The sequence below is a fragment of the Ischnura elegans genome, chromosome 1, assembly GCF_921293095.1.
Source record: "Ischnura elegans chromosome 1, ioIscEleg1.1, whole genome shotgun sequence".
Taxonomy (NCBI): Eukaryota; Metazoa; Arthropoda; class Insecta; order Odonata; family Coenagrionidae; genus Ischnura; species Ischnura elegans.
This window is the reverse complement of record NC_060246.1, coordinates 33363191-33376682: the sequence shown is the minus strand read 5'-3', so window position 1 is coordinate 33376682 and position 13492 is coordinate 33363191.

The following is a 13492-nucleotide window of genomic DNA, read 5'->3' as shown; positions in this document are numbered from 1 at the left end:
AATTTGAGGTTATCCAAAATCATTAGCTAAGCTACTCGTACGTTAAAATATAAGTAAACACTGTAAATAAACACATGTACTCACCTCCGGTAAATTAGATTGATGGTTACACTTCTCAAATCAAAATAAATATGACATTAAAGTTGTAAAAGAAACTGGTTAAAACTTCAGAACTCTACATAACCCCAACATTGTCAAGCATGCCAACGAAACCAAGCTCGATCTGCACGAAATGGCGGCCTCTTCAACTAGTTCATAGTTTTGCCGCTGGATAGCAACACCTACTGGGGAATATTAGAGGGGTCGGTTTGACCCGCCTGGTCGGTTTTGCCCCACTCTCCCCTACAATCGTTTTCAATAATATGTAGACATCCACGTGTCCCATTTTAGTTAGTTAAAATAATTCCCATACCCTAGGGCTATAAAATGATTTCAACTACGAATGTATCTGGTTAGTTATTGAGTATTGTCGATACTATAAGTTGGGATTTTACTCAACGGATATTTGACAGAAATTAGCCGCAAGGAAATTAAGTTACAACCACTGCCACTTCCCCTACTTATTTCGCCTCAGTGATTTAATCTGTTTAGAAAGAAATGTGTTACGGTAGACAGAGCCATTATTTTTATAAATGTAGTATTGACTCTTGTATACTCTATTGTTTTATAAAATGAAAAAGAGAATAATTAATTCGAATTTCAACCCTCCCACATTTCACCGCAACAACCGCAATGTAATGAACCTACTAAGCTATGGAGCCACAACTTCGTAAGTCAGAAACGGTGAGTCACGTATGAATATGAAAAGAGGATATACCATGACGCAAAGTCAATCTTTTTCCGGCGAGATATCGCGGAACAAAATATCGAATCGATGCAAAGATATCGTACTGCTCACTAATTTCATTCCACTCCTCGCAGCACGTGTTTCGATTCCTATAGAGTCATAATCGGGTACAAACAAATTACTATTTCGGACAGAAATATATATCTTCAAAAGTAGCAGTGGCGGATACAAGCCCCCCCCCCCCCTTGCGGGACCGCCCGCATCGCCTAATTATTCAGAGCCTAAATTGTAACTTTTTTGTATCATAAGATAGCATTGTCTTGTATATGCGTATAATCATTTTGAATAAAACTATCTTAACTTTGCATGTGACTTGATTATTCTTCATTACGATTAAAGTATAGGTAGCTCAAAATATCTTTTGCGCTCCCCTCGAGTTTTTTCTATATCCGTCACTGAAAAGTGATGAGGGGGAAGGATCAGAAGGAAGTAGGTGGAGGGGTTGTAGGAGGAGGCACAGACGTTAGTTCAAGAAGAGTTCATCATACAGACAACCTAAATTCCGGACTTGCGTCATGTCACGAGGTAAAACAGGTTTTGGGGAAGGAAGTGGGGTTAGGTAGCAGTCAGGGGTATACATATAAGATGGGGGAGTAACTAAAAAAATCATTTCCGTTCAGTAAGTCTAATTTATTCCTTTTATTTTTCACCATTTCCCACTTTTCGGCCGCATCTAAAATAAGCCCTTTTTCTTGGATGCGAATAATTTTAATATCGAAAATTTGATGTATATTTTTCTGCCATTGGGTGCTTTGAAAATTTGGGTCACGGTTCTCCAAGCACCTTTTGCTTTCGGACACACGAGTAAAGAAGTTCCTCCCAGCAGCAGGATGCAGCTTGCATTGAGTGCCAACCCTGTAAGTGGTCACCGACAATAAAATGGGACTTGTGAGTGTCTGCATATTATTGAAAACGATTATACTTGTTTACATTAACGAGACCCTGTGTGCTGGTAGAAAGGTGGGGTGGCGCAGAATGATAAGCACTGAAAGTATCTTTGGATTCGTGGAGGTAAAATTTAACTGAGAAAAGTAGAAAAGGAGCCAGCAATTTTAGTTAGCATCAAGAATGATGTAAAACATCTTTGATCATTGCTTATGTGATTCATACTTCAATGGTATAGAAGGTATACCTAGACTATAAGCCAATTTTATGGATATAAATATTACTGTAAATGCGTTTAATGGAATGAATTCCCTATTGATCGTCCATCAAAATATCCGAAGTGCTAGACGCAATTTTAATTTACTACTTTCACATTCAAATAGCATGCCACAATTACCCGATATCATGGCTTTGAATGAAATATAAATACAATCTGATTAAATTAATGTATATTCAGTGAGTGGGTAGGTACTATTCTTATGGAAATAATACTTCTGAAAGAGCAAGAGGTGTGTTAGCGTTTATAAGCACATGACACAACAACCGTACTGAGGCCTTGTCAAATAAGCCCTACTGATTGCTTGTTAATCAAATGCAAGTTTTGCATATTTGATCTCTTTCTCGTCTACAGGGACAAAAAATTTCTATACATCAATTTATTTTAGATTTTGAACCCTAATCAAAGGGCATATCTCAAAAATTAGTAATGGTCGGTGATATGAATGTTCAGTTACTGATGCCCAGCTGCGATTCCAAGCAGTTTACAAATCTCATGAGTTCATGTGGCTTGACTACCTTAATCAATGAAGCAACCAGAATTACTAGACAATGAGCTACCTGTTCAGATCATGTAATCACTCGATTCTTCAACACATTTAATGTAGACCTCCAAGCCAAGGTTATGTATTTAGGTACAACGCATCACTCTCGAGTCCGACCCAATCTCCAATCTTTCTGCTCGCGAAGAAAACGAAAGTACACCATCTAATGTCACTTTGCTATAGTATTGCTGCCGTAAATCATTAAAGAAAATGCTCGACTGTTTTCTTGGGAAGTATTGTATGAAGTACATGAAATTTCCTAAACTTTTACTACATTTTCAAACATACTGTTAACATGGTAAATGAGTCTTAAGTATGGTCAGGAATGAACGTGCTGTAAAATTAAAGCCCTGGATTACTGACACCTCGATGAGCAAAGTTGCGCGTAAAAAAATCTTTTTCAAAAACTACGTCATCACCCGCACAATAACGGCTTGAGAAAAGGGTACGTGAAGATAAGACATAAACTGTGTATATGTGTCCGTAATGCGGTTAACTCCTATTACATGGAACAATTGGGCAAAGTAAATCGAAATAAAAAGAAACAGTGGAGTATCTTCAAGGAATTAACGGGAGCGAAACAAACTTCGGATGCATAAACTAATACAAGTGAATGACCCAGTTATTATTGATATTGACTTCAAGGAGGAGTTCATAAGAACATTTGAGTCTCCTAAATTGTATCAATTTGTAAAAAACAATTCAATGATTGATAATTCATCAAATAGTAGAAATCATGTAAGCCTAAACTCCTTTTTGGAACCAGTCACCACGCCTGATTTATTAAAAATTGCCAACAGCCAATATTTAAAAAAGCTGCCCGTCCAGATCAACTATATGCTGGTATGATAAAATTATCATATAAGACATTGCAGATGTACTCTGCCATTTATTCAATCAAAGCTTGCCAAATGTAAGGTTTCCTGCATCCTAAAAGCAAGAAATTATTGTTCCCGTTCACAAAAAAGTCGAACTACGTGGTATTCGCAATTACCGTCCGATTTCTTTATTCTAACGTACTTGAAAAACTTGAAAAAAGATTACTGGTAAATTTTCCGGAAAAGGAAGTAGTTTTGTGACAGTCAATATTGTACGAGGGTCGTTCAATAAGTCTTTAGAAAAAGGTATAAAAGCAAATTGTATTTGACCAATTATTATAAATGTTTGGTTGTAGTCTCCATTCAGCTCTATAATTTTTTGTAAGCAAAAGTTGTTCTCTACATTCGGTAACAACAAAGAAACTATGGGATGGATACAGCTCAAACTTCAACTGCTGACGAGTCACAAGTGCTAATTTCTGATTAACATTATTTTGGAAACAAAGAGAGCAATTTTTCGGAAATTCTAAGGACGTATGGAACGAACCTCGTATAAGGATACGTAAAAGTACACAGGACGCTTGAAAAACTTTATCACCCCGATTTTCCAGTCCACTAAATGTAATAAATAAACCGCTGCTGTTTGCATAGTTACAAAAAAGCCTTTGATACAATAAAGTACAAGATGTTTTTGGATAAACCACATCTGGAAGAAATTCGTAGCATTTCTATAAATTCATTTCGAAAGTTCTTGGGTAAGTTATGGTATGTTGAGCTGGGCTAGTGCATTTAAAAATTCGCTTATACGTACACATACACCTCTAAGAGCAATCACACTTGCTCCTGCAGCCGGAGCAGATGGCCTTTCACTCTCTTTTCCTATAATTGTTAAACTGCAGGTACCTACTACCCCTGAGACACTGATAACTCTATTAGGTGCTAAGGGTTTCTACCTTCGTGGTGGTGGAGGAAGGCCAAAAGTCTTGGATAAGCCCCAATAATACTATCTACGAACAAATACTTCGTATCTATTGCCCAAACCAAATGTTATTTTTTTAAAGGCAGCTTTCTTTTCTTGGGACCAAAAATTTGCACTAGTTTGCGAAAAACAATCAAAGAGAGTAACAACATGTATACAACTACGAGAGTAACAGCATATATACCATCCTTAAGCAATTGAACCTGGCTGTATACTAAAAAAATATAGGGAATATCTAATAGAAGTATTTCAAACCATATTCCTTTTTATTGTTAATTCCATTTTTAGTTTATATTTATTGTGTGTTTCTAATGTATCAAAAGTTCATCTGGAAGGCATTTCCTGTTTCGCAGCAATATGCACAGAATTACGATTGTATTTCTGAAGGTGATCCCTCCCACAGACAATAGACTCTGGGGTCAACAATAGCTCCAAAATTATTTATTAATGTATGATATTTAACTTTTTAAATTGTTTAAGGAGAAATGCATGTAACTATTATGGAGGACTGATGATAAAAATAAAAGTAGGCATTTCACCATTGCAAGTCAAAGCCAATGGTTAAAATCAACGGGAAACTTAAAACGATAAACACGTTTTAATAAATTTGAGTTTTATACGCTTACATTAATATGGCGACAGGTATGAATAAAGCCGTACGAGAAAAAGATGACTGAATAATCGACTCACTATTGTACAATGGGCTTCAAAAGTAAATGTCTAGTTGCGACAGGCCACAGATAGCAGGCATAATTCGCTTGACAATTTTCCGCTCATGAAAACAGGCACGACAAGAAGAGAAAGACTCGGAGAAAATCACATTAGAACAACACTATATTTCCTGGTCCCTCAGAAACGATAATAAGAGATATTTTTTCGAATGGATGAATAATTGAATTTCTTTTCCTCTCGCACGATAAAAGAATTTAATAAATTCTGGGTTGAACTTCGTTACAGCCTTTCCTTTTTATTCGTTAACGGCTGGTGTCCTAACACCCCCTGCCACACGCTTATTGACGCGGCTTGCTGTGTAGTATACAGATGTAGAAGAGTAGGTACTGAGAAGAAGTAAAAGGGGGAAGCTGCGCCTAATATATTGTGCATAAAAGTCTCCTCGTAGTCTAGACCCTATGTGGGAGGTCAATGGAAAAAATTCGCAAAGTAACCGATCTACCACCACGAATATTTTCACAGGAAAACTCCTGATTGGTTTCACAGGATCAAATCCAGACCAGGTCTCCCCTGTCATCACACCACCAACCCTCAGCTCACATTCCATATGACATCCCTGAAGTCATGGAACTTCCCCTTCAGGATTTTGAAACGACATTCATTTGACACGTCTTTCAAAACTAAACTTATGCGAGCATTTATTGAAATAACGAAGTTTGAGTTGCGGTTGTTTCGGCATAGTTATAATTTCAGACATTCGAGAGAAAAGAAATCAAAAATTAAACAAAATCATATTTTGTAACAAATGAAAATGACGAGTCATTATCATTTTTCAATGTTGACCGGTAATTGATTGAAACATGCTACTAATAGGAAACTAATAAGAAAGAATGATAATATGATAAACTAATATGAAAGGATGCACAATAGTGGAAACTATTGTGCATCCTTTCATAAATGTGGAAGAAGTGTAATTGGTATTTTGTGACATGCCCTAGATCAATGAATTTATATCAGTATCAAGAATTTCTTTTTCTTACAGATATCCTTATAGATTGCCTTCTATTCCCTTAAGCAGCAGAGATAAGAGGTCTTAAGCATTTTCACGCCTAATTTGGGGGATAGGAACCCTACTCATGTGTATGATACCAAGGAAGTAAGTTTTAGGAATGATGAGAAATACGAGAACAGGCCGGGTCGTAGTGCGCAAGTCAATCGAAGTAAGCTAAAATCATGCATTGGACAAGTAAAAATAAACGGCTCTTAAGACAGTTATTCGACTTTAATACCTACCGACTGAGAAATTGAAAATTTTATCACGAAGTGAAAGGAGAGCCTGGACTGCTCAACAGTGAACCAAGCACTAGAGACCCACGCCGCTAACAATAAGTATTTCGCTGCAGCCCTTAGAAGGGAAAATTTCACAATAGGCTCGATTACTCAGACAAGAAACCGCAATTCATTATGATAAGTCGGTTGATGAAGTGGGAAGATTACTTACGAGGAAAAATGATCTTCATTCAGCCATGTTTAAAATGAAAATATACGAGAAGGTACCGCCCACATATCATGAGTTGGTGATGCCATTACATCTCTGATAAATCAGAACCGATCAGAGAGGGAAAGCATTTCTAACCAGAGAATCGTGTAGTTGCTCTCTCATAATAATAGCCTAACCTTCCTAAACTAATAATTGTTGTATTTATTTTGTAAGCAGTTATTTTTTAATTGTACGCACAGTGGCGATCCTATGGGGGGGGGGTACCCCTTGGGTGTCCAATTCACACAAGATAGAATAGTAATTTTTTTCGGACCCCCACTACTGCTGGTCGGCTAACCCCCAATTAGCCTCCCCCATTTTCCATATTCTGGATCCGCCTCTGCTGATCCGCATCTTACTATATTTCTACTGTTTTCATTCTAGTAAAAAAAGTGTTATCGTCGGAAAAAAATAAATAAAAAAAGCGGCAATTAACTTCGCTTGTTACGCGAGAGATGCTAGGTAGTATTAATTATTATTATTTTAATTAATTTGTGACGGTATAAAAATTTCTGCCAAAGTCTCGACACCTTCGATTTATCACCAACAATTTCTCGATAAGCGGACGACGGGTTGTAAACGGAAAATGTGTCAGTGCTATTATCAAAATCGACGATAAAAGAAAGTCCTGAACTGGTCTATTGTGTCAAAAACAAGTATGAGCTCAAATAAAGACGTATCACTCGAGCTGAGAAATAGATCGAAGTAAGAATGGTGCATAGGAGGCAAAGGGGACAAGTATGCTGGGTAAATCGCAGTACGCAAGTCATTCAAATTAAGCTATAATGATGATTATTCATGGTTATAGGTAAACCTATTTATCTGAATGAAGCTGAACAAAACTGTAAATCCTCGCAATGGATTAACATGACGACTATTGAGTTATCACTGTGAAGCTGAAACATGGGTTTCATTCGTTGATGATTGACACGTAATTCTAAAAAGGTTTCTTTAATGTTCTCATGATACATGATCCTACCTAATGCCACGTAATTGCATAAAATTTTTGGGTATATTTTGGATATTTTTTCCTGGGAGTCTCCCTCACGGAGGAACAAAGCAGATAGAGAAATCTACGTCGAGAGAAAGTTTACAATGCCCGTGAATCACCAAATGAATGGTCACTATGTCATTAAATAGTTCTACTTTGCGAGTACATTGAGACAATGTGAAGTGAAAGCAAAATATTAATGAAGCAAATGCTAAAGGAAGTGGATGAACCACCAAGGATATATAAATTTAAAATGAACGAAAATTTGACTGACTTACCGTATCTTAATCAGCACACCTCTCCCATGTGACCTTGTAAGGATTTCACGCAAAATCTGATTTCACTTCACGCAAACGACAGCGACAACGGATTTGCATTGCTGTAAAGAAAGAAAAATAACAAATTAAATTTTGCCTCGACTTAGTGCTCGATTAAAACGATTACTATCCTTTGTGAACTTCTGGCCACACTATAAATATTATCACTAGAAAGAGGATAAATATATGCGAGAATATCTGAGTGAGCCATATTGATCAATTTTTCAAACAGAAATAAACGGAATTAAAGAAAGTTATTGGAATTCGATCCCTACTGACTGAGAATTTTTAAATATTTCGTGCCTAATAGTGAACCAAGCGCTACTAGTAGTCACCCACGTTTTCCGTGTATTTCGCTGCAGTGTTTAGGAGGCAAAATGCCACAGTAGGGTAGATTTTTAGACCCGAAACCGCAATTAATTATACTTATTCGGTAGATGGAAGTGGGGACATTGTATTAGTTACGAGGAAAGTCCGAAGATGATTATGTTACGAGGAAAAATAATCTTCATAACTCAGCCATTCTCAGTTTAAAATGAAAAACACGCAAAGGTAACGCCCACATTTCACGAGTTGATGACGTCATTACAGCTCCGGTAAATTTAACCGTTCAGGTGGAACCAATCATACAGGGAAAGAATTTCTAAATTCCTGTTGTCTAATTTCTAATTCTAATTTCCAACTCCCTCAGATTCATGGCCCGACCTTAGTTTCAAAGAAGCGTTTCATATTATGTATCAATGTACTCATTTCCTAGACCAATCCGTGGAATAGGTGGCTGCAAGGTGGAATATACCAATGAAGATTGACAAAAGATATGATGTTACAGATTCTGATTCGTATCACGACATAGTTATGGAATATACGAATACTTTGATTGACAATTTTTGACGCAACCAATATAATACACCGGTGAAAACTTGAAAAGGCAACGTCAGTACAAACTGATTATGACGGTAAAGAGCAATGTACCTACAGTCCCGAGAATCGCCGATTCAAAAGCTTACATTGAAACCCCGGTCAACAAATTTCTAGAGCACGTCTCACGGCCTTGGTTCACGCTTGCCGAGAAATAGTGAATTTAAAATTTGAGAGGCGAGAGAAATTCACCACACACAAAATGGATATTTCATACGTTGCAAGTATTTTGCAAGTCCCAAAACATGACCAAACGAGAACGGTACATGAAAACGAACGATGGAAACTTCCCTCCGAAAAATATATTCACGATCATCACATCGATAACGATTACACTACGTAGCCTCAAACATCGAATAAAATATGAGAATTACTTGATAAGCTTGAAGACTATACGGGGTCACTGGTTCACAGCACTTCGTTGAACACGATTTTCCGCAAAATTAATTTACTTTACGGGTTCCATAGTCACTCGCTACAACAATTATTTTCACATGCCTAGAGTCGAAATCGCACACCATCAACACCTGAGAGGAATGTAGAATATGCAAGCTGTTAACTTTTTGGGAAAACTCCCGTACTCACCTCTTAACTCAATGCAAGTTGCCGCCAGACTGATGAAAGATTTTCAGGAGACGTATCGTGGGCTTCTTCGAGTGTCACGTGACAAACTGGCCGCCACAATAAATAGTTCCGATAAATCAAAAAAAACAATACAAGGCAAGCGACAGCATAAAATAAATAACTTATGAAATATTTAAATATATTTATTTTAATATTTGATGTTGATTATTAATTTAATAATACGTTTAGGTGCGATTAGAAAATTGATTTGTTACGCGGAAGAACGAATTTTAATTTTAAGTCTTCGTGGAATAACTTTAGCGGAAAACAGTATCCTTACGCGAGAGTCGCGATGCAATTTTTCCAACCTTTTTCGCGCATAGACCTTCTAGAAAAATCATCCCATTGTGGGAGGGGGAAAATCTGCTTCAAAGGTCATTCAAAGACGTCATCCGCAAGATTATCATCATTTCACGCAAGTATTGCATTATTCCATTGCCTCTCGTAACAGCCTGCTCCGCGACGTAAAATTGGGCAGTAGTCATGGCTACTTGACGTCGCGCCTGCCTTAGTTCGACGGCCTCAGTAACTGCCCTACCCCGCCCCCTCTAGTCTAATCGTCACGGACCTTGGTGTCATTTCAAGCAACTTATTTCTTGATTCGACAGCTGATAAACAAACCAACCTTCTTCGTCAAGATCACCTTCTTGCTCAGCAGTTACGGAGTTGGTGTAAGAAGACAGTGCGAAGGAGACTACGAAAGAAACATAAAAACTCTTCGGATGGCCATTTACGTGAGTACGAAAATGTTTTACTAGCGGTAAAACAATTCATAGGATAAACTTACTTTGAAAAAGTCATGCGGGCTATTTTATGATAATGTTCGTAATTTTTTTACTGGTTGTATTAGTAGGGTGGGAAGAATCTAAAAAGAGTAATAGGCATTTGTAAAATCTCGGTATTTGAGATGTGATTTTTTCATCAAAATAGCAGTGCAATTAAAGGACGCAAAAATCGGTCGCTAACTGATCTCCATGACAGCGTTGAAAGCATCAAAATTATTATTATTTAAATGAGATCATTTGCTGCACTTTTAAGTGGGTGGTTGAGTTGTAGGTTAAGATTCAATCGGATTGCTGCTTTTGTGTTGCTTATCACTTTCCATATATTTACGGTTTCGGTAGTTCCACATAGTATATTAAGAAATTAATGGTAAAGATCAACTCACCGCATTTGCGAGCATGTATTTTCGTAATGTTTTTTCAATGAAATAATGGTAATAGCTTGAGGTCATTGGCGTGGTAGCGGTGGGAAAGTCAGGGCGGTCTCAATATCGAAATTCTAGAGAGAATGATCATATGCGATATCCCTCATAATGAACCCCTCCTACCCGGAAATTTTCTGTGTATGGCAGGAGCAGTCGTTGTACATCGTTGTTTAAGGGGTTCATTAACTACCATACCGACTTGGTGGTGTGCAATACTTGTCAGCAATATTACGTATGAAGCCTGATATACGTTGACGAGTGACTTTGTGGTTTTCATAAATTATTTTTTTAAATTGTTCAATAATCTGTTCAAACGAATATGTTCATTGGTAAGCCACCTAAACGCAATTGAAATATTTTCAATTTTCCCAGAAATTACGTGGGTGGTTCTATCCCCACTAAGTTACGACTGTGGCCTTGCTTTGAATAATGGTAAAGGTAATAATGTAACACTCTCACACATGGCTAACACCAGTGCGATGCCTCTTCAAGTGTTTATTCAAGTGTCGAATTACTCTATTTTCCGTGCCAATTCATATAAAATTCCAAAAATCATTCAAGATTCTCTGTCCATCTTGATGATTATTTTCTGCCATTTGCGTGAATATTTTCGAGACCGCAACGATTTCAACAAGTTGGGCTAAACGATGAAATTTATAGTGCCTGAGAAGTATTTTTTTATGCTGCTGCTTTCCCGTTGAGCTGCAGCGATGGCGTTTTCTCTCTGGGTTTCCGTCCGGGTTAGGCTCCCCAATTTCTGCCGACGTTTCGATGGACGCGTCTCACTAACAGTATGTCGGAAGTCTGAGAAAAATTCATGGCATATTAATTGCCATTTCCGTAAATGCTGAGGGGCGAAAATGTTTCTCTAGGGCATAAAATTAACTGCAGGGGAATAGTGTGGCCAAATTTCTTCAATAAAAACCTTCGGTTTGCATAAATGTAACTTATTTCCAATTAACTTCCATCTGTTGAGGCTTTAGACCTATTTACCACACACAATCAGTCTCCAGCTATTTTCCACGCGTTGATATGACCGGTTAGGCCCAACTTCGCATTACCTCTTTTTGGGGCGAGTCAGGGCCTGTAGACTCAACTGGATCTGAACCTCTCTACTCGAGTAAAGTGCCCATATACCAATACATACCATTCTACCTCCTAACCTTTAAGCTCCCACCTCTTGTCCTTGCTTCGGCCTGCACAAACCAACCAGGACAAGGAATGAACTTCTCGGCCTAAGCTAGGATCTTATCTTCGAACAACTCCTATATTTTAAGCTTTGGTTTTTCTTTTTTCTCTAGACAGGTTTGTTTTCCTTGCCTAACTTTTGCAAAGCAGCTACGGTTTTCTACAGCTCCTTACACACCTCTTAGAACTCATTTTCAGTGACGTCGCCTTGCCACAGTTCCGTTGCTTATCAGTCGCCAGCCCTAGTTAACCAATTCGATTTATCATGTGCTCATACAAAAACTATCACGTAGTGCCCAACATCAGCGCTGATATTTAGTGTTTGTTTTTAAGAGGACGCATACCTCGAGCTCAATCGGTCTTTTTTGTGACGGTTTACAAGCTTAAAACTCATGTACCAACTTGCAATTTTCAGGGTGCATAAAATCGACCGTAGACAACATTTTTCCTGCATCTCCAACTTGATCACTTTACTTTTTAACCGTTTTCTTTGATATTTTTTTTTCTTTTGAGACTCAGGAAAATGCTGAGCAGATGTCATGATATTGTGCTTTGTGTGTGTCAATTGTTTTAAGTGATGTCTACAGCTCCCTATATTCATATGCTCACTGTTGAATAAACGTTCGTAATAACATGACATGGCGCAGGCGGTAGTGATCAATTCGGGCCATGTGCTCAATAGTACGTAGTCAGACGACGTGTTCAAAGTTGAGGGAATAAGAAAGTTTCGAGATGTAGTAAGCGAGGCCTCCTAACCCGTTAGTCTTAAAGGGGCAATGTCAGTGATAATTTCCGGAAGTTTAAGCAGAACTTGGAGATGTATTTGTTAGCTTCTGGACTGAAAACGAAACCGAAGGAAGTTAAGACTGCCATTTTACTGAAAGTAATTGGTGAGGACGGAGTTGAGCTCTTTAATACGTTTCATCTGGAAGCAGAAGATTAGTCAGATTACGATAAAGTACTACATGAATACGCGATAAAAATACGCGAATCCCAGAAAGAACGTGGTAGTTGAACGATTTCTGTTTAACATGCGCAAACAGCAGGAAGGTGAACCCTTTGACTTCTTTGTCACTGATTTGAAAAAGTTAGTCAAAACCTGCGAGTACGGCAATCAGACTGATAGTGTTCTGAGAGACCGAATTGTTCTCGGAATACATGATTTGGCTGTTCAGGAGAGACTCCTGCGGATACCGGAATTATCTCCGGATAACAGCATCGAGATCTGCAAGGCAGCTGAGATGGGGAAACATCAGGCTGAGACCCTGCAAGGAACCAAACCCGTGGATGCAGTCAGCAGGATAGGGACGAGAGCTAAAGCATTGAAGGATTCAGTGAGGCACACTGATAAGTACTTACCTAAGACAGTAGTAAATGATGTCTATATGTGTAAAAAGTGCAATTATAAGCATAAAAAAGGAGAATGTCGAGCATTTGGTAAAATTTGCAATAATTGAAGAAAGCAAAATCATTTTGCGATTGCATGTAAAGTTAGAAAATTGTATAATAATACGAATAATACTTAAGTAAAATCAGTTGACTTATCTGCCCTAGACGTAAGTGTTGAACACGATCTAAATGATTTTGTAATTGAAAGTGTTGTGAACAGTTTAAGTATACAGATGATTCGAATGTCTGGTCTGAGATGATTAATGTTAATGGTGTAAACGTTAAATTTAAACTAG